At 44.6% G+C, this 24837-nt stretch overlaps 1 pseudogene across 1 annotated transcript in view; it reads right to left on the bottom strand.

Annotated features, from left to right (window-relative positions):
* Positions 1 to 308: 308 nt before the first annotated feature.
* Positions 309 to 24837, bottom strand: part of LOC122547158 (aquaporin-3-like) — a 30841-nt pseudogene continuing 6312 nt past the window's right edge. The window contains exons 3-6 of the transcript XR_015757928.1: positions 21600 to 21737; positions 9525 to 9643; positions 4833 to 5050; positions 309 to 827 (exon numbers count right to left, since the gene is read on the bottom strand). The product of XR_015757928.1 is annotated as an aquaporin-3-like (transcript). The remainder of the gene's footprint in view (positions 828 to 4832; positions 5051 to 9524; positions 9644 to 21599; positions 21738 to 24837) is intronic.

Genomic DNA, 24837 nt, shown 5'->3' with positions numbered 1-24837 from the left:
AAAAGACTAAGAAGAGGCGGGTGAATTTGAGATCAAAAACAGGATTTGCAAATGGAGGTAAACAACATGACTGAGATGGTAAGTTAATACTTTGCATCATCCTTAACAAAGAAGAATTTGCTGTGGGTCACATTTTCTTGCTAAGCTTTTGTTTTTAATGGAATGTACCTTTTTAAAAATATTTTGAATTGTTTTCTAACTGAATCGCACCATTCATTTACCAGCTTAGTGTTAAGACTATTAATCAAATCAAACTTAGACAGTTATTCCCCCCAGTTTAGGATTCTTATATGTGATTGGAGTATCTAATTTTCATGAACTATATCATTAACCCTTTGAAGTCAAGTTTATTTAATTCAATACTAAACATACAAATAGGATTACAATTGTTCTACAAGTTTGGGAAACATTAAAAATCATGAAAATACACATCAGCTTACATCGTTTTTATGTATCATCTGGCATTAGAAATTAATGAAAAATTGATTTTACAGATAATAAAATGATAGAAAGTATTTCGAAATGTGAGAAGTAATGCTATTTTCAAAGGGATTAAATTGTGTTGGATTAGTAGAATGAGGTGGTGAACATACTGATGGTCATTTAAAATAGAAATTCTTTAGAGAATTTTAATCCAGTTGTTTTCAAATCATCAGAGCCTCCTCTTTGGTTTTTGGTTCATTAACTTTATATTTTGTTCTGCATTGGATGGGCAGCTGGTTCTTGCTTCAGCACGCAATCCAACAATGAACTTGTACAGGAGAACACCAAATATAGCACCAATGATTGGACTGGCAACTGGGATCCAAAACCAATAATTGCCAGCACTGTAAAAAATAAAGAGACATGATAACAGGCAATCAATAAAACAAAATGAGGAATCGTTATTAGAAGGCTGCAGCATATTTAAAAAAGAATCATTTCAGCCATTATATTGTCCAAACATTTCTAGTATATCAACAATGTGACAAAAGAGCAGGCAGAACTCTTTGACAAGTGGCCCATCAGTAGACACCACCATCATTTACAAGGATCAAGCTGGGGTAAGATGGTGACCTACTGTCAGTTCTTCATCCTCATGCAACCCCACGTGATAGAGAAATCACACTTTAGAAACAGCGCTTAAAATGTTGCCTTACAGCCAACACACATTTTAAAAGTTCACGCTGTAGAAACAATGTCCCCATTTCATCAATCACATACAGTGAATTCGGATTGATTAACACATATTATAACAGAATGACCCTTGGTGGTATTATTATTAGACTATCCATCTAGAGATGTAAGTAATGTTCCAGGGGCTTGGATTCAAATCCCACTGCAGCAGATGTGGAATTTAAATTCATAAAAATCTAGAATTAAATGTCTAGTGACAACTATGAAACCATCTGGTCACTAATTTCCTCTAGGGAAGGAAACTGTCACTCGAACCTGGTCTGGCTGACATTTGACTCCAGACCCATATGTGTTTGAGTCTCAACTGCCCTCTGGGCACTTAGGGATGTGCAACAAAAGCTGACCTAACCAGAGACACCTACAGCCCATGACTTTTAAAAGCCATAAATGAAACAGAATATTTACCTAGATGAGTTCATTCAAAATAAAATTCAAAAAAGCTCAGCATCATTCAAGATAATTATCATTCAATTTGCAACCTTCCACTAGATGTTCGCATCAGCTCAATGCAGTTTCAGTAGGTACAAACTACAAAACACACGGCAACAACTCACCAAGGCAACTTCTCCAGCACCTTCTAACTCTAACTACTAACACTGAGCAAAATCAGTCACTACTGTCTCTGCCATTTAATATGATCATAGCTGATTGAACACGTCAATGTGTTTTAACCAAACTATCCCCATAACATCTTATGGCATTGGTAATCAGAAATGTATCAATCTCTACTTTAAACATACTGAAAGACTGAGTTTCTATAGCACTGTGGGGCAGAGGATGCCAAAGATTTACAACCCTCGAAGTAATAAAATATTCTCTTCATCCCAATTTAAATGAGATCTTCCTAACTTTTAAATTGTGCCCCCTCATTCTAGACTCCCTAGCCAGGGAAACATCTTATCTGCTTTTACTCTGTCTATCACTTAAAGTGTTTTGCAGGTTTCAATGAGATCGCATCTGATCCTTTGAAACTCTAGATAATTCAGGCCTGATCTGCCCAATCTCCCTTCAGATGACAATCCCATTATCCTGGGAACAAACTGGTGAACTATCATTATACTCTTCTCTGGCAATAATGTCTTTCCTGAGATAAAGACACCAAAACTGCACACAGGATGTGAATTAAGGTTGATCTCCTGATTTGATTTCAATGGTCGAGTAGGGGGTATGTTAGGCATGAGGTAACAGATTCTGGTTGAATATAATTCTGCTGTTACTGATAGCCTATAGCACCTCATGAATGCCCAGTTTTGAGTTGGTAGATCTATTCAAAAACTATCCCAATTACCATGGCAATAATGCCACACAGCATGATGGAGAGAATCCTTAATATGTAGGAATATGTCTCCACAATTATAGTGTGGTGCTTATTTCTGCCAATGATGTCTAAGCATAATTTTTGGTCTTATTGTCTCCCCCAGTACCTACCATAGGCCTAGTGTAACAGCAATGTTCTTTAGAACTTGGCCATATTGGTCAGGAATGTTGCTACTGAGTCACTGTTGGTGATGGATGTTGAAGCCCCTAATGCAGAATACATTCAGTGTTCTTGTTATCTTCAATGTTTCTTCAGAAGTGGCATTGAACTTAGAGTATTGATCCATCTGCAAAGAGGGCTGCAGTTGGCAGTAATCAGTAGGAGGTTTCCTGGGCCATTTCCGACTTGATGCAAACAGATTTAATTGGTACTTAATCAATGTTGAGGAGTCCCAGGACAACTCCCTCCTGACTGTGTGCCACTGTGCCACCAACACTGGTGGTCCTGTGGTGAAGCTGGGATAGGATAGAACATAGCCAGGAATGATGTTGTTGTTGTCATGCATGGTACAATTCTGAGAGTATGGTTATTAGATTAGATTAGATTACCTAGGTTAGATTACCTACAGTGTGGAAACAGGCCCTTCGGCCCAACCAGTCCACACCGACCCTCCAGAGAGTAACCCACCCAGACCCATTTCCCTCTGCCTAATGCACCTAACACTATGTGCAATTTAGCATGGCCAATTCACCTGACCTACACATCTTTGGACTGTGGGAGGAAACCCAGTCAGACACAGGGAGAGTGTGCAAACACCACACAGGCAGTCACCCAAGGCTGGAATCAAACCTGGGACCCTGGTGCTGTGAGGCAGCAGTGCTAACCACTGAGCCACCGTGCCGCCCAATATGCCAGGTTGTTGTCTGGATTCCTAGGCTGACGGTAGAACCCTAAAAGAAGAAAACCTCTGCACAGATTACCAATGTTGGCATAAGAGAATTGTTTTATACTGTCAACAGGATGTAAATGTGTGACTCCACAGGGTTGACAGAAACATTTCTAATGTTTCTACTTCTGTCAATATTGAAGAGAGATCAAATGGCAAAAGTCAGCATAGTTCATGAGAAGATGTAAATTATGAGAAAGATAAAGAGCAGCATGACCTTTACAGCCGATTGAGGAATTGCTAACTGAGGCTTTTCTGCCACAGCACGATAAATAAATTATCATGGCACATTCAAACTTGAAGTCAGATGATGGGGCAACATAAGAAGAATATTTCGGTTTGTTCATTTTCAAAAGATGAATCATCAGGGAGGAAGATTGTGTTAAGTAAGAAGCAATCCTCAAATACATGACTGAGCAGATTCAAGACATGGTCAAGAAGAAATTGCCTGGTTCAGAATTCAGGATATTGTTAAAAAGAAGTTTCCTGGCTCAGGATTTCAACAGAACAATTGTCTCCCACAAAGGACGTTCATGAAATTAAAGGTCCACCAGATGATATTATGAGATAATTACCTGTGACAGCAGAAAACAGCTCCTCGGCTAAGGAATTTCAGGAGATTAAGGGTCCTTCAGTTAAAGTAATGGACCAGTTTCTTGGTACAGCAAGAACAACGTACTCAATAAACAATATCCAAAAGATATAAAGATGTCCAATGGAGAGAGAGAGAGAGAGAGAGATATCTCATAGAGTCCCAAACTGATTCAAAGTCCAAAGTCCTCAAGTCAAAGACCTAACAATCTTCCAAGTTCAAAGAGATGCATTCTAGAAGAATAATGAAACTTCTAGACCACCTAAATTGTAAAGTCAGAGATCTAGCATATTATAGGGCAGTGGTAAACATAATTATATACGTCAATATATAAATATTAATTATATGGAAAAAGTCTCGAGGGGAAATGTTATATAAATTTATGATCTGGATTGGTTACTGGTGAAGGCAGCATTCCGTTTCACCCAATGTGTGAAAGGATTTGAGTGGGGAAAGGTAAACAGCTCAGCATCTCGAAGGAGACAGACTGCTGATCTAGGCTTCCTCACAGACTACCAATATCTAGTAATTTGTACTTCATAGCAATCATGCAATAAACTACATCCTGCTTAGGACTAAAGCCTTTTATTAGAATGTTTAATGGTTTTCTTCTTCCATACTAGAGAAAGCAAGTGTTGTAAATTTCAACTTAAAAGGAGGATGGTGATAAAGTCCAGCTAACACATACAGCGTGATACCAGCAGCAGTCATCGAGATGTACATTAGCTACCCTCATTACAATAGTTAGTACTCCATTTTCTAAAAGAATTCATTTATGGTTTAATAGTTAATATGAATCTAGTTGAAATATAGTCACTCTAATTTAAAAAGAATTAATAAGAAATTACAACAAAACATACGTGAAAGCTTCAGTTCCCCAACCAGCAATTGCAGTAAACAGGCGAGGTCCAATATCTCTGGCAGGATTTAATGAGTACTGAGAATTGGAACCCATTGACCAGCCAATTAGCAAAACCACAAAGCCAATTGTAAAAGCTTCTAGTCCTGTTGGAATAGCATCATTCAATGGATCCACAATGATAAGGATACAAAGTATAAGTGCTGCAGTCCCAATTGCCTGTATTTAGAAAAAGAGAAATCAACCAAATTTAAACATCATAACTTTACTGTAGTTAATTTGCATGTCAAATCTACAGCATATTTCTACTTAAGTTACTACCCTAGAAGATGTCTACATTGTGATTCATTCTGCTGAGTTTCTAAAGCAAATCTGACAAAAACCTAATACCTGCACATTTGTTGCGAGTGATGCATAAATGTGTTCCTCTGAGACAGGCAAGAAGGGGTAAGATAAAGGAACCTTGGATGACGAGAGCGGAGGAGCTTCTCGTCAAAAGAAAGAAGGCAGCTTTCTTGTAGGCTGCAGCATGACATTGATAGGATGCAGTGATGGGCTGAGAGGTGGCAGATGGAGTTCAACCTGGATAAATGCGAAGTGATGCATTTTGGAAGGTCAAACTTGAAAGATGAGTACAGGATTAAAGACAGGATTCTTGGCAGTGTGGAGGAACAGCAAGTGCAGGTGTGCAGGTTTCCTGTTTGTTCCTCACTCAATGGTTTCTTCTGTACTTCGTTTGACTGCTAGCAAACTCTGAAAACATATTAAACTCTGTGTGAATTTGTGTGTGAGAGAGTGGGTGCATCTTTGTGTGTGTACATACATGTGGGTAAAATATTCACTCTTCCATTCAATTTTGAATTCTTTAACTTGTGGCAAAAATGAATTTAGCTGCTGTAGACTCATCAGATCTTGGTGTGCAGGTACATAGTTCCCTTAAATTTGCCACCCAAGTGGACAGGGTTGTTAAGAAAGCATATGGTGTTTTGGCTTTCATTAACAGGGGGATTGAGTTTAAGAGCCGTGAGATCTTGTTGCAGCTCTATAAAACTTTGGTTAGACCGCACTTGGAATACTGTGTCCAGTTCTGGTCGCCCTATTATAGGAAACATGTGGATACTTTGGAGAGGGTTCAGAGGAGGTTTACCAGGATGCTGCCTGGAATGGAGGGCTTATCTTACAAAGAGACTGAGCTCGGACTTTTTCATTGGAAAAAAGAAGGAAGAGGGGGGAACTAATTGAGGTGTACAAGATAATGAGAGGCATAGATAGAGTTGATAGCCAGAGACTTTTTCCAGGGCAGAAATTGTTAACATGAGGGGTCATAGTTTTAAGCTGTTTGGCGGAACGTATAGAGGGGATGTCAGAGGCAGGTTCTTTACGCAGAGAGTTGTGGGAGCATGGAATGCGTTGCCAGCAGCAGTTGTGGAAGCGAGGTCATTGGGGATATTTAAGAGACTGCTGGACATGCATATGGTCACAGAAATTTGAGGGTTCGTACATTAGGTTTACCTCACATGAGGATCAATGGTCGGCACAACATCGTGGGCTGAAGGGCCTGTTCTGTGCTGTACTGTTATATGTTCTATGTTCTATTAGGCTTAAAGCTTACCAAGCTGTCTGTCAGATGACGTGGAAATGCCATCTAGATTCAAAGATACATTTTCAGAAACTAGCCTGCTTGTGCAGCAGTTGATGAGTCTGCAGCAGCTAAATTCATTTTTGCCACAAGTTAAAGAATTCAAAATTGAATGGAAGAGTGAATATTTTACCCACATGTATGTACACACACACAGAGATGCACCCACTCTCCCACCCACAAATTCACACAGAGTTTAATATGTTTTCAGAGTTTGCTAGCAGTCAAACGAAGTACAGAAGAAATCATTGAGTGAGGGAGGAAACAGGAAATCAAAGAATAACTGCCATTTCTTCTTCTTCTGTATATGTCATTGAAACATGGGAAATAGACAAATCTGCCCGGTATTCAACTAGATCATGGCTGATCTTCTACCTCAATGTCATTTTCCCACACTATCCCATATCTCTTGATACCTTTAATATCTAAACTTCCTGACAGTGACTGCCCTGAACAGTCAACTGACTGTGCCCAAGCCCCTGAACTGTTATTGAAGGCTGTCCTTAATTCTTGGTTGGAAAACGTGACGTTTTGCTCTTAATGACAATAAGCTCCTTGCTGGACATCTCACCCGATTTTCCTAATATTCCTGCCATAGCCCATATTGTTCAAGAGCTGGGAAGATTCTGCCCATTACATTTAGTCCCCACATCCACATCATGGATATAAACTTTGAAGAGCCACATGTCCCTGTTTGTGAGCATGTAGCTGTGTAGACCAATAATGTGGATTGGAATCTTACGCTAATAGGATATGAACATGAGTCTGAGCTATTTCCAGATCCTGAACCCATTCTGCCAGTCCAGGTACCTGTTTGGGAGATCTCTCTGGGAGCAGCCAATGAAAAGGCTATCTCCATGTTTGGAGTCTAGTTAAAGATGGTGCTGTGTTCCTGAGGCAGCAGAAACAATCAGAGGTCAGTAGCCATCGAAGGCCAACAGGCCAACAGAGATGGGCACTGCCACAGTAGGATAAGAGCAGCTCTACCATGAAATCTTCTTAAGAGGTGTTTAGATTAATAGTAATGGCTGCTATTAGCTGCTCCAGTCAGAAGCTGAGAGTCAGAGGCCTCATGGACACCTTCAGAGCAGCAGCCAGCAAGAACACTCCAGGCAATGGAGCACATCTCTCAACGACGAACATATCCACCACCCAATGCACACTCAATCAGACACTTCAATCTGCTGCTGGACAGGTACCTAACATACGGGAAGATGGCCCAAAGGTCAGAGTGCCCGCCACTCGACATGCATATCTCTGACATTCCTCCCAGTGCCACCTGCAAGCCCAGCCCATGTGTTTACTGTCTAGTTAAATCATTTCTGAGGATAGAAATTTCTGCTTCTGGGCCAAAAGATAGTCTAAACTCTAGGCCCTCACAGCTCTGATATCCACTGACTGAACAATACAGCATTATTTATGGAGTGAAACAGTTCTGTTCCAATCTACAACCAGGGAGACTTGAGTACCAGGACACGAGGAGGCAGGCACAGCATGAAGCATTTTCCACAGAGTCAGGAAATGGGATGCGTAGGAAATCTTGCCTTTTAATTTTCCTGATAGCACATGCTGGTGCAATATATCATCACATATTGTAATATTTACTGAAAATGATCATAGAATTATAATGCTTAAAGAAAATCTTGCAGTTTGGATATAATCTTATTTCAGATTAAATCTGATAATTGGAATTTGGCTTCAACTGTTTGATAAAATAATCAAATATAAAGGGCTGGATTTTCAAAGAGTTGATCTGATTCTAGCTATCTTTAAAATTGTAGACATGACTGATTGCAATATTTTGTGTAATTGGCAACTTTTCCCAATGATAATGTTATATGCAGTGAGACTATTATCCCAATCAGTCCAAAAATGTGCGGGTTAGGTGAATTAGCCATGCTAAATTGCCCATAGTGTTAGGTGAAGGGGTAAATGTAGGGGAATGGGTTGCTCTTCAGAGGGTCGGTATGGACTTGTTGGGCCGAAGGGCCTGTTTCCACACTGTAAGTAATCTAATTTCCATTGCTGGAGTAAGATCTCAAACCCCTACCGATCTTTCACAATTTCCATGAACTCAGGCTAGCTTTTCAAGCCCCTCAGTGGAGCAGTGAAACATAGTCTGAATGCAGTAAGCTATTGAAAGATATGTAATCTTTAAAAGGTCTTACCCAAGCAACTTCCATTCTCCCTAAGCCACCTTAATGATCTCTCTCCCAGTATGCTCCACATAAAGAGCCAACAGATAAAGAATAGCAATCTCAAGTCTTGAAATGCTCATTAAAAGAATGATTTATTCAGAAATCAGCTTTGAACAAAATGCTTTAAAAGTATCAATCAGATTGAGCCATTTTTCTATCAATAAGAGAAGCTTTACCTTACTGCACACCTCCTCCCTCATCCAAATAAACAAACACAAAGAGAAACTTATTATAATCTCATAAAAACACTAATCAATTAAAGCAATTATTCCCCTTCCACCTGTCTAAATAGACCTATGTGATCTAATTGATTAGTGAATCGTAAAACTCAGCCAAACATTCATAATGAGGCTATCTGGAGAAAGACATGTCTGGCTAGTCTTCTGTTAGTCTCAGGGGAAGGAAAGGCAGGAAGCACATGGAAGAGACATGAAGGTGGTGTGGGGTGTATAGGGGCATATGGATAGTACATGCTGGGGGGGGTGAGGGGATTAGGAATGTGAGTGGTGAGGGCTAAAGGACTGAATGACCTTTAATACAACTGGGAGGAAATCCAAGAGAATGGACGCTAGCCTTCTAGCTAGCTTGCATCAAGAATTAATGCTGCTTCAGAGCAGCTTCCCGGACCAACGGCTGACTTGATCCTGCACCTGCTTCACAGAACTGTGTGTGCGGGGGTGGGGGGGAATGGGGGAGTGGGGGTTGGGGGGGTTGTGCGGGGAGGATGTCAGGGGATGAATCTGGAGTTTTTTCTAACTCAAACGTCCTGCCTTAAGAGTGAAAATCCAGCTTAAGACAAGTTTACAGTCCCTTTTGCATCAAATGTTTGCAATCTATTGAAGTTCTTCTTACTTACCTGATTAAAAATGCCATTGACTGCGCTCAAATGTTCATGTGGATAAGTTGTAAATATTCCAGCAGTAGAATTTGCTCCAATTACTGTTAGCTGTTTATTGCCATAATGCCACAATGTATCTGCAAATGATATTGTTATGAATATAACTTTAAAATTTATTTTCTTGATTTATAGTCACTTGTAATTTTCTCAAAACAGATATATATTACACTCCTGGGTTGAATTTTACTCACAAACCTGACAAGATAACAAATATTTTACTTTGAAAGTAAATACAGAAAATAGCAATATGTAACCTAATGAAGGATACCAAAAGTATCGAAGATCTTGAGGGTGAATTTTAATAAATAAAAGATCATTCAGAATAGATTCTTTTGAAGAGGTTGGAAAATTACCCAGATGTGTCCTGTACACAAAAAGCAGGATAAATCCAACCCAGCCAAATTGGCCCTATCAATCTATTCTTTATTGTTAGTAAAGTGATGGAAGGTGTCACTAACAGTGCTATTAAGCAGCTGCTGACCAGCAATAACCTGCTCAGTGATGCCCAGTTTGAGTCCCGCCAGAGCCACTCAGCTCCTGATCTCATTACAGCCTTGGTTTAAATATGGACAAAACATGAATTCAAAGAGTTGAGGTGAGAGTTGATATCAAAGTTGCATTTGACTAAGTGTGGCATCAACTGAAACTGGATAGACCACCTGACATTGACAGAGGTGCCAGAAAAGACAGCAGCAGATGCAACCCTGTCAACCCTGTAAAGTCCTCCCCCACAAATATCTGGGGACTAGTGCGAATACTGGGAGAGCTGTCTTACAGACTAGTCAACCAACAACCTGATATAGCCATACTCATAGAGTCATACCTTACAGACAATGTCCAAGACATCAACGTCACCATCCCTGGATATATCCTGTCATTGGCTGGGGAGACCCAGCAGAGGTGGCAGCACAGTGGTGTGCATTTGGGATGGAGTTGCTCTTAGACTCCAAAGAAATTCTTTTTGTGGAATTCTCTACCACAGAAGGCTGTGGAGATCAAGTCACTGAATATATCTATATAGATTTATGGAGGCTAAAGACATCAAGAATATGAGGAGAGCGTGGGAGATAGGTGGTGCCTTGGAGGGTTGACCATTTTGCATTTCAAGTTATGCAAATAAAACAGGCAGTTACAGGCTGGACAAGGGCTCACCCCTTCATATTGTCTCATCCTTTCTGTCAAGGGTCTTCATAGTTTCCTACAATGGGAGCCAAAGTCCATTTCAAAACAATTGGTAAATGTACACAAACATCTTTCCCGCTGGGCCAGTTGGGAACAACAGTGCAGTACAACCTTGACCAGCTATTCACATCTGTAATCATTTGTGATATCATATTGTCATGATGACAGATTTGGAAATCACCCATAAAATGACTTAATATACAACAGCTGGAATATTCTATGATAAGATAGTAGAAGACACAAAAATGTAAGAACACCTTCACAAATATATCACTTCTGCACTACAGAGGCCTCATATAACTTGCAATGATTTTTGCTGCCATATACCCTCTTGTATATGGCACCCATGTCAATATTCCAAATGAATACTGAAGGCTATGGAGTCACTAATCCCAGCAACACAACCCATCCAGCCAGTGTAATGCCAGGACAGCACAACTGGACAACAAAAGTCCAGGTAATGAATTTGGACAGGGAGGAGAAAGTGAGGACTGCAGATGCTGGAGATCAGAGTCGAGAGTGTGGTGCTGGAAAAGCACAGCAGGTCAGGCAGCATCCGAGGAGCAGGGAAAATTGACATTCAAGCATAATCCCTTCATCAGGAATGAATTTGGACATTATTCATTAAATGACAAGTGTTAAATTCCATGAAGAACCCAGCCCCTCATTTCTTTTTAAAAATGGCACGTAATTTGCAGAAAATCTCATTTTTAAAAACATTTCTGCCACAAATTGCACATGTGTTATTTTAATTTCATTTTTATGAGATGTGAGTGTTGCTCGCTGGGTCAGCATTTACTGCCCATCCCTAGTTGTCCTTGAGACGGTAGTGAGCCATCTCCTTGAACCATTGCAGTCCACTTGCTGTGGGTTGACCTACAATGCCATTAGAGAGAGAATTTCAGGATTTTAACCTAGCGGCAGTGAAGGAAAGGCAATATACTTCCAAGTGAGGATGGTGGGTAGCTTGGACGGGACATTGAAGGTGTAGTGTTCCCATGTATCTGCTGCCTTTGAGCTTTGAGGAATGGTCATGGGTTTGGAAAGTGCTGTCTGAGAATCTTTGGTGAACTTCTGCAGTGCAACTTGTGGATTGTAAACACTGCTGCATCCATGTGAAGGGAGTGGATGTTTGTGGATGTAGTGCCAATCAAGTGGGCTGCTTTCTCCTGGTTAGTGTTAAGCTTCTGGAGTGTTATTGGGGCTGCAGTCATCCAGGCAAATGGGCAGTATTTCATCACACTCCTGACTTGTGCCTTGTAAATAGTGGACAGGCTTTGGGAAGTCAGGAGGTGAGTTATTTGAACATAGAACATAGAACATAGAACATAGAAGAATACAGCGCAGTACAGGCCCTTTGGCCCTCGATGTTGCGCCGATCCAAGCCCACCTAACCTATACTAACCCACTATCCTCCATATACCTATCCAATGCCCGCTTAAATGCCCATAAAGAGGGAGAGTCCACCACTGCTACTGGCAGGGCATTCCATGAACTTACGACTCGCTGAGTGAAGAACCTACCCCTAACTTCAGTCCTATATCTACCCCCCCTTAATTTAAAGCTATGCCCCCTTGTAATACCCGACTCCATACGCGGGAAAAGGTTCACACTGTCAACCCTATCTAACCCCCTAATCATCTTGTACACCTCAATCAAGTCACCCCTAAACCTTCTTTTCTCTAATGAAAAAAGCCCCAAGTGTCTCAGTCTTTCCTCATACGATCTTCCTTCCATACCAGGCAACATCCTGGTAAACCTCCTCTGCACCCGTTCCAGTGCCTCCACATCCTTCCTATAGTATGGCGACCAAAACTGCACACAATATTCCAGATGTGGCCGCACCAGAGTCTTATACAACTGCATCATGACCTCAGTACTCCGGAACTCAATTCCTCTACCAATAAAAGCCAGTACGCCATATGCCTTCCTCACCGCACTATTTACCTGGGTGGCAACTTTCAGAGATCTATGTACATGGACACCAAGATCCCTCTGCTCATCCACACTACCAAGTATCCGACCATTAGCCCAGTACCCCATCTTTTTGTTATTCTTCCCAAAGTGAATCACCTCACACTTAGCTACATTGAATTCCATTTGCCACCTTTCTGCCCAGCTCTGCAGCTTCTCTATATCCTGCTGTAACCTGACACATCCTTCCTCACTGTCAACAACTCCTCCGACTTTCGTATCATCCGCAAACTTGCTCACCCAATCTTCTAACCCCTCTTCCAGGTCATTTATAAAAATGACAAACAGCAATGGTCCCAAAACAGATCCTTGCGGAACACCGCTAGTGACGGCACTCCATGAAGAAACTTTGCCATCAACTACTACCCTCTGTCTTCTTCCATCCAGCCAATTCCTAATCCAAACCTCCAACTCACCCTCAATGCCATATCTCCGTATTTTCTGCAGTAGCCTACCATGGGGAACCTTATCAAACGCCTTACTAAAATCCATATATACCACATCTACCGCTTTCCCCTCATCAACCTCCTTCGTCACCTTTTCAAAGAATTCAATAAGGTTTGTGAGGCACGACCTGCCCTTCACAAAACCATGCTGACTATCCTTGATCACATTATTCCTATCCAGATGTGCATAAATCCTATCCCTTACAATTCTCTCTAAGACTTTGCCCACAACAGAAGTGAGACTCACCGGCCTATAGTTACTAGGGTTATCCCTACTCCCCTTTTTGAACAAGGGAACCACATTTGCTATCCTCCAGTCTTCTGGCACTACTCCTGTAGACAAAGAGGACATAAAAATCAAGGCCAATGGCTCTGCAATCTCCTCCCTTGCTTCCCAGAGAATCCTAGGATAAATGCTATCAGGCCCAGGGGACTTATCTATTTTCACCTTTTCCAGGATTTCCAACACCTCTTCTCTACATACCTCAAAGCCATCCATTCTACTTATTTGTGACTCAGTATTCACATCGACGACAATGCCCTGTTCCTGAGTAAATACTGAAGAAAAGTATTCATTCAGTGTCTCCCCAATCTCTTCCGCCTCCACACGCAACTTCCCCCTACTATCCTTGACTGGACCTATTCCTACCCTAGTCATTCTTTTATTCCTAACATACCTATAGAAAGCCTTAGGGTTTTCCCTAATCCTACCGACTAAGGACCTTTCATGTCCCCTCCTTGCTGCTCTTAGCTCTCTCTTCAGGTCCTTCCTGGCTACCCTATAACTCTCAATCGCCCCAATTGAACCTTCACGTCTCATCTTGAGATAGGCCGCCCTCTTCCATTTAACAAGGGATTCCAATTCCTTATTAAACCACGGCTCCCTCGCACGACCCTTTCCTCCCTGCCTGACAGGTACATAATTATCAAGGACACTCAATAGTTGCTCCTTGAACAAGCTCCACATATCATTTACACTCTTGCCTTGGAGTCTACTTTTCCAAGCCACACATCCTAAGTCATGCCTCACCGCATCATAATTTCCCTGACCCCAGCTATAACTCTTGCCCTGTAGTACACACTTATCCCTCTCCATCACGAGAGTAAAAATCACCGAATTATGGTCACTATCCCCAAAGTGCTCACCTACCTCTAATTCTAACACCTGGCCTGGTTCGTTACCCAGAACCAAATCCAGTATGGCCTCACCTCTTGTTGGCCTGTCTACATATTGTGTCAGGAAACTCTCCTGCACACATTGAACAAACACTGACCCATCTAACGAACTTGAGCTATAGCTTTCCCAATCAATATCAGGAAAGTTAAAGTCCCCCATAACAACCACCCTATTAGATTAGATTACATTACAGTGTGGAAACAGGCCCTTCGGCCCAACAAGTCCACACCGACCCGCCGAAGCGAAACCCACCCATACCCCTACATTTACCCCTTACCTAACACTACGGGCAATTTAGCATGGCCAATTCACCTGACCCTGCACATCTTTTGGACTGTGGGAGGAAACCGGAGCACCCGGAGGAAACCCACGCAGACACGGGGAGAACGTGCAAACTCCACACAGTCAGTCGCCTGAGGCGGGAAATGAACCCGGGTCTCTGGCGCTGTGAGGCAGCAGTGCTAACCACTGTGCCACCGTGCTGCCCACCGTACTGTCACTCATCTCCTGAATCACCTTCCCTATCCTTTCTTCAATGATTCTAGGACTATTAGGAGGCCTGTAAAAGACTCCTAACAGGGTGACCTCACCTTTCCTATTCCTAACCTCAGCCCAAACTACCTCAGATGGCAAGTCCTCATCCATCGTCCTTTCCACCACTGTAATACTATCTTTGACAAGCAATGCCACACCTCCCCCTCTTTTACCCCCACCTCTGACCCTACTAAAACATTTAAATCCTGGAACCTGTGACAGCCAATCCTGTCCCTGTTCTAGCCATGTCTCCGTAATAGCCACAACATCGAAGTCCCAGGTACCAACCCACGCTGCAAGTTCACCTACCTTATTTCGTATACTTCTTGCATTGAAGTATACACACTTCAAGCCACTTTCCTGTTTACAGACACCCTCCTTGGAAATTGATGCCATGTTCCTAACCTCCCTACACTCCAGGCCCTGCACCCTGAAGCTACAATCTGGGTTCCCATGCCCCTGCAGAGTTAGTTTAAACCCCCCCCAAGAGCACTAGCAAACCTCCCCCCAAGGATACTGGTGCCCCTCAGGTCCAGGTGTAGACCATCCTGTTTATAGAGGTCCCACCGTCCCCAGAAAGAACCCCAGTTATCCAAAAACCGGAATCCCTCCCTCCTGCACCATCCCTGTAGCCACGCATTTAAGTGTTCTCTTTCCCTATTCCTCGAATCTCTATCACGTGGCACGGGTAACAAACCAGAGACAACAACTCTGTTCGTTCTAACTCTGAGCTTCCAACCTAGCTCCCTGAAAGCCTGTCTAACATCCTCGGCACTCCTCCTACCTATGTCGTTGGTGCCAATATGGACCACGACTTCGGGCTGCTCCCCCTCCCCCTCCAGGACCCGGAAAACACGATCAGAGACATCACGTACCCTTGCACATGGGAGGCAACATACCAAACGTGAGTCTCTCTCGTTCCCACAAAACCGCCTATCTGTGCCCCTAACTATCGAGTCCCCAATTACTACTGCTCTGCTCTTCTTCACCCTTCCCTTCTGAGTAACGGGGACTACTCCGTGCCAGAGGCCTGAGCCCCGTTACTTACCCCTGGTAAGTCATCCCCCCCACAAGTATCCAAAACGGTATACTTGTTCTTGAGGGGAACGGCCGCAGGGGGTCCCTGCACTGGCTGCTTCCTCCCAGTCCCCCTCACTGTCACCCATCTATCTGCCATCTTTGGAGTTACTACTTCCCTATAACTCTGATCTATGACCCCCTCTGCCTCCCGAATGATCCGAAGTTCATCCAACTCCAGCTCCAGTTCCCTAACACGGTCTTGGAGGAGCTGGAGATGGGTGCACTTCCTGCAAGTGTAATCGGCAGGGACGTCGATGGCATCCCTCACCTCATACATGTTGTAGGAGGAACATTGCACTGCCTTCACTGCCATCCCTCTAAAGCTAACTTTTATTTTAAAAAAAAACTGGGTCTAAAGAATACAACAAGCAAAATTCAGCACTTACCTACTTACCACAACAGATGTTATTATTAGGTTAGAGGAGGAGGGCGGGTGGGAGGCACTACCCGTGTAGTGCCTCGGGTTCCTCTCCTTCGCGCTTTTAAAGGGGGAAAAAACCTACCCAGGTAAGCTTACACTAACTGCTTCCGGGTCTTGGCTGCCCCTCTGGTCGTCGTCACTTCCCCCTGGTGCTCCCGCTCTTTCTGTGAAGAGAGAGTGAAAGAGAAAAAAAAACACCGCTGCCCGCTACCGGTAAGTACTTTTAAAACCAAACGGTCTTACCTTCGCTGCTGCTCGCACTGGAAATGACCGACCGCTTCGAAGGGTGAGTATAAATACTCACCGCTTTCCTTCCCGGCTGCCCCTCTGGTCGTCGTCACTTCCCCCTGGTGCTCCCGCTCTTTCTGTGAAGAGAGAGTGAAAGAGAAAAAAAAAACACCGTTGCCCGCTACCGGTAAGTACTTTTAAAACCAAACGGTCTTACCTTCGCTGCTGCTCGCACTGGATTTGCTTCTGACCTGCTCTAGGTAGCCACTGTGGTGAATCCAGTTGCGTTTCTGGTCAATGATAATCCCCAGGATGTTGATAATGCAGGATTCAGTGATGGTAACACCATTTAATGTCAACAGGTAGTGGTTACATTGTCTTCTATTGGTGATGGTCATAACCTGGCATTTGTGTGGCACGAATGTTACGTGCCATTTGTTAGCCCAAGCTTGGATATTGTCCAGATTTTTTTGTATTGGAACATGGACTGCTTCAGTATCTGAGGAGTTGGAAATCATCAACGAACATCCGCACTTCTGACCTTATGAAGCAGTTGAAGATGGTTGGGTCAAGAATCCCACCCTGTGGAACTCCTGCAGAGATGCCCTGGAGCTGAGATATCTGAACCCCGCAACCAGAACAATCTTCTTATGTGTCAGGTGTGAGTCCAACCACCAGAGAGTTTGCCCCTGCTACCCATTGACTCCAGTATTGCTATGGTTCCTTGATACCACACTTGATCGAATATCAAGGGCTGTCCCTCTCACCTCACCTCTGGAATTCAAATGTTTTGTCCATGTTTGAACCAAGGCTGTAATGTGCAACTGTATATATTTAATTTTGGAGCTGTTGTGGTGAGTTTCTGAATTTGCTAGAGTATGTTATTACTGGAGACCAGGACTACATGACTTGCCCAGAGAAAGCAGTATATCAGGAAAATGGAGCAGAGGCTGTAGGGGACGTAACAAAATCTATGAATATCTGCTGCTGGAGAAGCGCAGCAGGTCAGGCAGCATCTAGGGAACAGGAGAATCGACGTTTCGGGCATTAGCCCTTCTTCAGGAATGAGGAAAGTTTGTCCAGCAGGCTAAGATAAAAGATAGGGAGGAGGGACTTGGGGGAGGGGCGTCGGAAATGTGATAGGTGGAAAAAGGTCAAGGTGAGGGTGATAGGACAGATTGGGGTGGGGGCGGAGAGGTCGGGAAGAAGATTGCAGGTTAGGGAGGCGGTGCTGAATTTGATGGATTTGACTGAGACAGGGTGGGGGGAGGGGAAATGAGGAAACTGGTGAAATCCGAGTTCATCCCTTGTGGTTGGAGGGTTCCTAGCCGGAAGATGAGGCGTTCTTCCTCCAACCGTCGTTTCGCTGTGGTCTGACGATGGAGGAGTCCAAAGACCTGCATATCCTTGGTGGAGTGGGAGGGGGAATTGAAATGTTGAGCTACAGGGTGGTTGGGTTGGTTGGTCCGGGTGTCCCAGAGGTGTTCTCTGAAACGCTCCGCAAGTAGGCGGCCTGTCTCCCCAATATAGAGGAGTACAGAAGATGCAATAGATGATATGTGTGGAGGTACAGGTGAATCTGTGGCGGATATGGAAGTTTCCTTTGGGGCCTTGGAGGGAGGTGAGAGGGGAGGTGTGGGCGCAAGTCTTGCACCTCCTGCGGTTGCAGGGGAAGGTGCCGGGAGTGGAGGTTGGGTTGGTGGGGGGTGTGGATCTGACGAGGGAGTCACGGAGGGAGTGGTCTTTACGGAATGCTGATAGGGGAGGGGAGGGAAATATATCCTTGGTGGTGGGGTCCGTTTGGAGGTGGCAGAAATGACGGCGGATGATGCGCTGTACATGGAGGTTAGTGGGGTGGTAGGTGAGGACCAGTGGGGTTCTGTCCTGGTGGCGGTTGGAGGGGCGGGGTTCAAGGGCGGAGGATCGGGAAGTGGAAGAGATGCGGTGGAGGGCATCGTCGATCACGTCGGGGGGGAAATTGCGGTCCTTGAAGAAGGAGGCCATCTGGGATGTGCGTTTTTGGAACTGGTCCTCCTGGGAGCAGATGCGGCGGAGTCGAAGGAATTGGGAGAATGGGATGGCGTTTTTGCAGGGGGCAGGATGGGAGGAGGTGTAGTCCAGGTAGCTGTGGGAGTCGGTCGGTTTGTAGTAGATGTCCGTGTTGATTCGGTCGCCTGAGATGGAAATAGAAAGGTCGAGGAAGGGGAGGGAGGAATCTGAGACTGTCCAGGTGAATTTGAGGTCGGGGTGGAAGGTGTTGGTGAAGTGGATGAACTGTTCCACCTCCTCGTGGGAGCACGAGGCGATGCCGATACAGTCATCGATGTAGCGGAGGAAAAGATGGGGGGTGGGGCCAGTGTAGTTGCGGAAGATGGATTGTTCCACATATCCTACGAAGAGGCAGGCATAGCTGGGGCCCATGCGGGTGCCCATGGCTACTCCTTTCGTTTGGAGGAAGTGGGAGGATTGGAAAGAGAAGTTGTTCAGGGTGAGGACCAGTTCAGTCAGTCGAAGGAGGGTGTCAGTGGAAGGGTACTGGTCGGTACGTCGGGAAAGGAAGAAGCGGAGGGCTTTGAGTCCTTCGTGATGTGGGATGGAGGTGTACAGGGACTGGATGTCCATGGTGAAAATAAGGCGTTGGGGATCGGGGAAGCGAAAATCATGGAGCAGGTGGAGGGCGTGGGTGGTGTCCCGAACGTAGGTGGGGAGTTCTTGGACTAAGGGGGACAGGACGGTGTCAAGGTAGGCGGAGATGAGTTCGGTGGGGCAGGAGCAGGCGGAGACAATGGGTCGGCCGGGGCAGTCAGGTTTGTGGATTTTGGGCAGGAGGTAGAAGCGGGAGGTGCGGGGTTGTGGGACTATGAGGTTGGAGGCGGTGGATGGGAGATCCCCCGAGGTGATGAGGTTATGGACGGTCTGGGAGATGATGGTTTGGTGGTGGGGTCATGGTCAAGGGGGCAGTAGGAGGAGGTATCTGCGAGCTGGCGTTTGGCCTCAGCAGTGTAGAGGTCGGTGCGCCAAACTACTACCGCGCCTCCCTTGTCAGCTGGTTTGATAGTGAGGTTGGGGTTGCAACGGAGGGAGTGGAGGGCTGCGCGTTCCGAGGGTGAGAGGTTGGAGTGGGTGAGAGGGGTGGGGGAGTTCAGGTGGCGGTTAATATCGCGGCGGCAGTTGGATATGAACAGGTCGAGGGCAGGTAGGAGGCCAGCACGGGGTGTCCAGGTGGATGGGGTGTGTTGGAGGCGGGAGAAGGGGTCGTCAGAGGGTGGGCGGGAGTCTTGGTTAAAGAAATAGGCGCGGAGGCGAAGGCGCCGCTTCGTGCTCCCACGAGGAGGTGGAACAGTTCATCCACTTCACCAACACCTTCCACCCCGACCTCAAATTCACCTGGACAGTCTCAGATTCCTCCCTCCCCTTCCTCGACCTTTCTATTTCCATCTCAGGCGACCGAATCAACACGGACATCTACTACAAACCGACCGACTCCCACAGCTACCTGGACTACACCTCCTCCCATCCTGCCCCCTGCAAAAACGCCATCCCATTCTCCCAATTCCTTCGATTCCACCGCATCTGCTCCCAGGAGGACCAGTTCCAAAAACGCACATCCCAGATGGCCTCCTTCTTCAAGGACTGCAATTTCCCCCCCGACGTGATCGACGATGCCCTCCACCGCATCTCTTCCACTTCCCGATCCTCCGCCCTTGAACCCCGCCCCTCCAACCGCCACCAGGACAGAACCCCACTGGTCCTCACCTACCACCCCACTAACCTCCATGTACAGCGCATCATCCGCCGTCATTTCCGCCACCTCCAAACGGACCCCACCACCAAGGATATATTTCCCTCCCCTCCCCTATCAGCATTCCGTAAAGACCACTCCCTCCGTGACTCCCTCGTCAGATCCACACCCCCCACCAACCCAACCTCCACTCCCGGCACCTTCCCCTGTAACCGCAGGAGGTGCAAGACTTGCGCCCACACCTCCCCTCTCACCTCCCTCCAAGGCCCCAAAGGAAACTTCCATATCCGCCACAGATTCACCTGTACCTCCACACATATCATCTATTGCATCCTCTGTACCCGATGTGGCCTCCTCTATATTGGGGAGACAGGCCGCCTACTTGCGGAGCGTTTCAGAGAACACCTCTGGGACACCCGCCCACCTGGGACCAACCAACCCAACCACCCTGTAGCTCAACATTTCAATTCCCCCTCCCACTCCACCAAGGATATGCAGGTCTTTGGACTCCTCCATCGTCAGACCACAGCGAAACGACGGTTGGAGGAAGAACGCCTCATCTTCCGGCTAGGAACCCTCCAACCACAAGGGATGAACTCGGATTTCACCAGTTTCCTCATTTCCCCTCCCCCCAAATCCATCAAATTCAGCGCCGCCTCCCTAACCTGCAATCTTCTTCCCGACCTCTCCGCCCCCACCCCAATCTGTCCTATCACCCTCACCTTGACCTTTTTCCACCTATCACATTTCCGATGCCCCTCCCCCAAGTCCCTCCTCCCTATCTTTTATCTTAGCCTGCTGGACAAACTTTCCTCATTCCTGAAGAAGGGCCTATGCCCGAAACGTCGATTCTCCTGTTCCCTAGATGCTGCCTGACCTGCTGCGCTTCTCCAGCAACACATTTCCATCTCTGATCTCCAGCATCTGCAGACCTCATTTTCTCTTATGAATATCTGCTGCCAAGTTGGAGCTCGACACATTCATGTTGTTTGATAGTGACAAGAAATTGCCTGTCTGGGTGAGAACCCAGCATCTCAGTATGCATATTTATCAACACACTCATTTGTTTAGTCAATTCTCAAAGTTTAAATACATAAATTTAATGTGTGACTCTGTTCATAATTTAGAGATGAATTCCAGAAAAAATATTCTCAGATTATAGTAAATGAATGTAAAGGACATCATCAGAGTCAATATTTGTAGCATTCTCTGAGGATATGATAGAAAATTGCTCTATATCATTACTCACCATAGTACAAACCAAACATTATTCCTGATCCAAGAAAGGCACCTAACGTTTGTGCCAAAAAGAATAAAGGAAATTTTAACCAAGGTTCACAAGCAAGCAAGCACAAAGCAAAGGTCACTGCAGGATTCAGATGAGCTCCTGTGCAAAGTATAATATAAACAGTTATAAAGAGTAAATTGCTTATTTTACATACAACTATTTCTTGTTTATTTCTTGATAACTGGAGAAACTGATGATTATGAAAATCTTTGCTTGTTAGATGTGTTGGCACACCCGATTTATTTAATCCATAGCTAAGTGCTAGCTAAAAACTAGTGATAAAACTACCCAAGATGTAACCTGCAAAAGAATTGAATGAAAAGAATTTATTTCTCATATGTAGTTTTGGAATGTGTACTAGGAATCAGAAATAAAACAAGTGTGAACAACGATAAGAAATTTATTTCATTAGTAAATATGACTCTTCTTTACTTGCAAGAAAATAATGTCTTTTGTCACAGCACTGTGTGGAACACTGTCTCAAGAAGGAATTGTCCCACTTTAAATTTAGGGAAAGGTGTCAAGCAAATTATCTATTGCTGAACAAGTACTGTATTCAAATTTACAAATTATTTGCAAACTTCAACTAACCAACAACTCTGCTGACTATGTTTGGATTTGAACCAAGTCCTTTTCACTCAACATTCCATCCTTGGTTACTACATCAGCTTCTAATCCAGTAATACCTCAAACTTCAACACTGATTCTCGTGTCCAGATTCATCCACGATGTTACACTATTCTGTTTCTGTAACCTGTTTCTCTCCAGCCCCTTTCCAAACCTAGTCTGATTACCTTTGCCCACCACCGACAGTCATACACTTTATTGTCAGATCTTAAGCCTTGAAATTCCCTTCCTGAACTTTTCTGCCTCTCTCTATTTTTAGCCTGTTCTTTAAAGACCTACATTTCTGCTCAAACTTTAGCCATTTCTGTAAAATGTCTGTAGAAACCTGGTTAATAAGTAGGAAGAGCGGGAGCAACGACCAGGGGACTGCCGGTAATATATCTGGGCAGTGGCTGAATCCGAGACACTACACGTGTTGTGTCTCCCAACCTCCCCACCCCACCCCCCCCTCCCCTCCTCCTCTAACCAAAAATAGGACTCTGGTTTGTTAAGGTAAGGATTTTCTATTTCTTTAACGGTAAATGGTTACAAATTTACTTTTTATGGTTTATCTATTAATTGGTTTTTAGAAAAAGACTATAGCAGAGAGGTAGCAGAAAGTATTTTAACTCAAACCTATACAAAGAAATAAAGTAATTAACTAAGCAGAGGTGGCTGGGCAGGTGATGTGCTGTTGCTGTATGATGTGGGAGATGGCTGATCCTATTGTGAACGGCAGTGACCACATCTGCAGCAAGTGTTGTTGCTGGAAGAACTCCGGCTCAGAGTTGATGATCTGGAATCTGAGCTTCAAACACTGCTGTTGTGGTTCTGTTCGCCGAGCTGGAAGTTTTTGTTGCAAACGTTTCGTCCCCTGGCTAGGCGACATCATCAGTGCTTGGGAGCCTCCTGCAAAGCGCTTCTTTGATGTTTCCTCCGGTGTTTATAGTGGTCTGTCCCTGCCACTTCCGGTTGTCAGTTTCAGCTGTCCGCTGTAGTGGTTGGTATATTGGGTCCAGGTCGATGTGTTTGTTGATGGAGTTTGTGGATGAATGCCACACTACCATACATCAGGAGCATCTCGGAACTGACTGCCAGACTACTGCGACCCCTAGGACTCATTACGGCACACAAACCAACAGCCACGCTCAGACAACAACTCACCAGAACGAAGGACCCGATACCCAACATGAGCAAGACGAATGTAGTGTACAAAATACCATGCAAGGACTGCACTAAACACTATATAGGACAAACAGGAAGACAGCTAACAATCCGCATACATGAACATCAACTAGCCACGAAACGACACGACCAGCTATCCTTAGTAGCCACACACTTACTTACACTTTTTCTAACATGTTAATGGTACTACATAAATACAAAATTTTGTTGTTACTCAGTTCCTAATTTTTTTTTTTTATCCATTCACATGATATGGGTATCATTGGCTGGACTAGCACTTATTGCCCATCCCTAGTTTCCCTTGAGAAAGTGGTGATCTGCCTTCCTGAACTTCTTGTAGACCATTTGATGTAGGTAGATCCACATTGACACAAGGGAAGTAATTCCAGAATTTTGATATCTTACAATCCACTTCCTTGGATATGGTCTTCTAATTGCTTTCCTTATTTGGAATTATACTCCAAGTGCACACTCTCATTTCATCTTCTTGTTTTCAATATGAAGTAAAGGATTAATTATGCCTTTATTCTAATAATAGCTACTGAGCATGAGTATAAAGTGCAAATCATAGCACATGGAACTGAAGTCTGAGTCTGTAGGTTTCCCAAAGATGTCTTCTCTTATAATAAAAAACAAAGAACTATGGATGCCAGAAATCTGATATCTGAATCAGTTCTGAAGGGTCATTGGACCTGAACCAGTAACTCTGTTTTCTCTCCATGATGCTCCAGGCTGGGGCTGTTTTCCCTGGAACGTCGGAGGCTGAGGGGTGACCTTATAGAGGTTTACAAAATTATGAGGGGCATGGATAGGATAAATAGACAAAGTCTTTTCCCTGGGGTCATGGAGTCCAGAACTAGAGGGCATAGGTTTAGGGTGAGAGGGGAAAGATATAAAAGAGACCAAAGGGGCAACTTTTTCATGCAGAGGGTGGTACGTGTATGGAATGAGCTGCCAGAGGATGTGGTGGAGGCTGGTAAAATTGCAACATTTAAGAGGCATTTGGATGGGGATATGAAAAGGAAGGGTTTGGAGGGAGATGGGCCGGGCGCTGGCAGGTGGGACTAGATTGGGTTGGGATATCTGTTCGGCATGGACGGGTTGGACCGAAGGGTCTGTTTTCGTGCTGTACATCTCTATGACTCTATGACTCTCTTATAATCTCTTGCATATAGTTATGGTTAATAAACCTATTGGCATTCACTCACTTTATCTTATTACTTGGTAGCAGCGGTGACCAGACTCATGGAAGTGACAAGGACCAGCTGAAGAGAAACCCAGCAACAAGTACAGTGAGACAGGTAAAGGTCAAGACCAGCCCCAGACATCTGACCCCCAGAGGTGGAGTGAGGCAACTGGAGAAGCCCAGCAATGCAGAAAATAAAGAACAACCAACGTCAAAGCTCAG

The sequence above is a fragment of the Chiloscyllium plagiosum genome, unplaced genomic scaffold, assembly GCF_037043375.1.
Source record: "Chiloscyllium plagiosum isolate Xiang-an unplaced genomic scaffold, Cpla_swu_hap1 HiC_scaffold_1, whole genome shotgun sequence".
Taxonomy (NCBI): domain Eukaryota; kingdom Metazoa; phylum Chordata; class Chondrichthyes; order Orectolobiformes; family Hemiscylliidae; genus Chiloscyllium; species Chiloscyllium plagiosum.
This window is presented reverse-complemented; position numbering and strand designations above follow the sequence as displayed.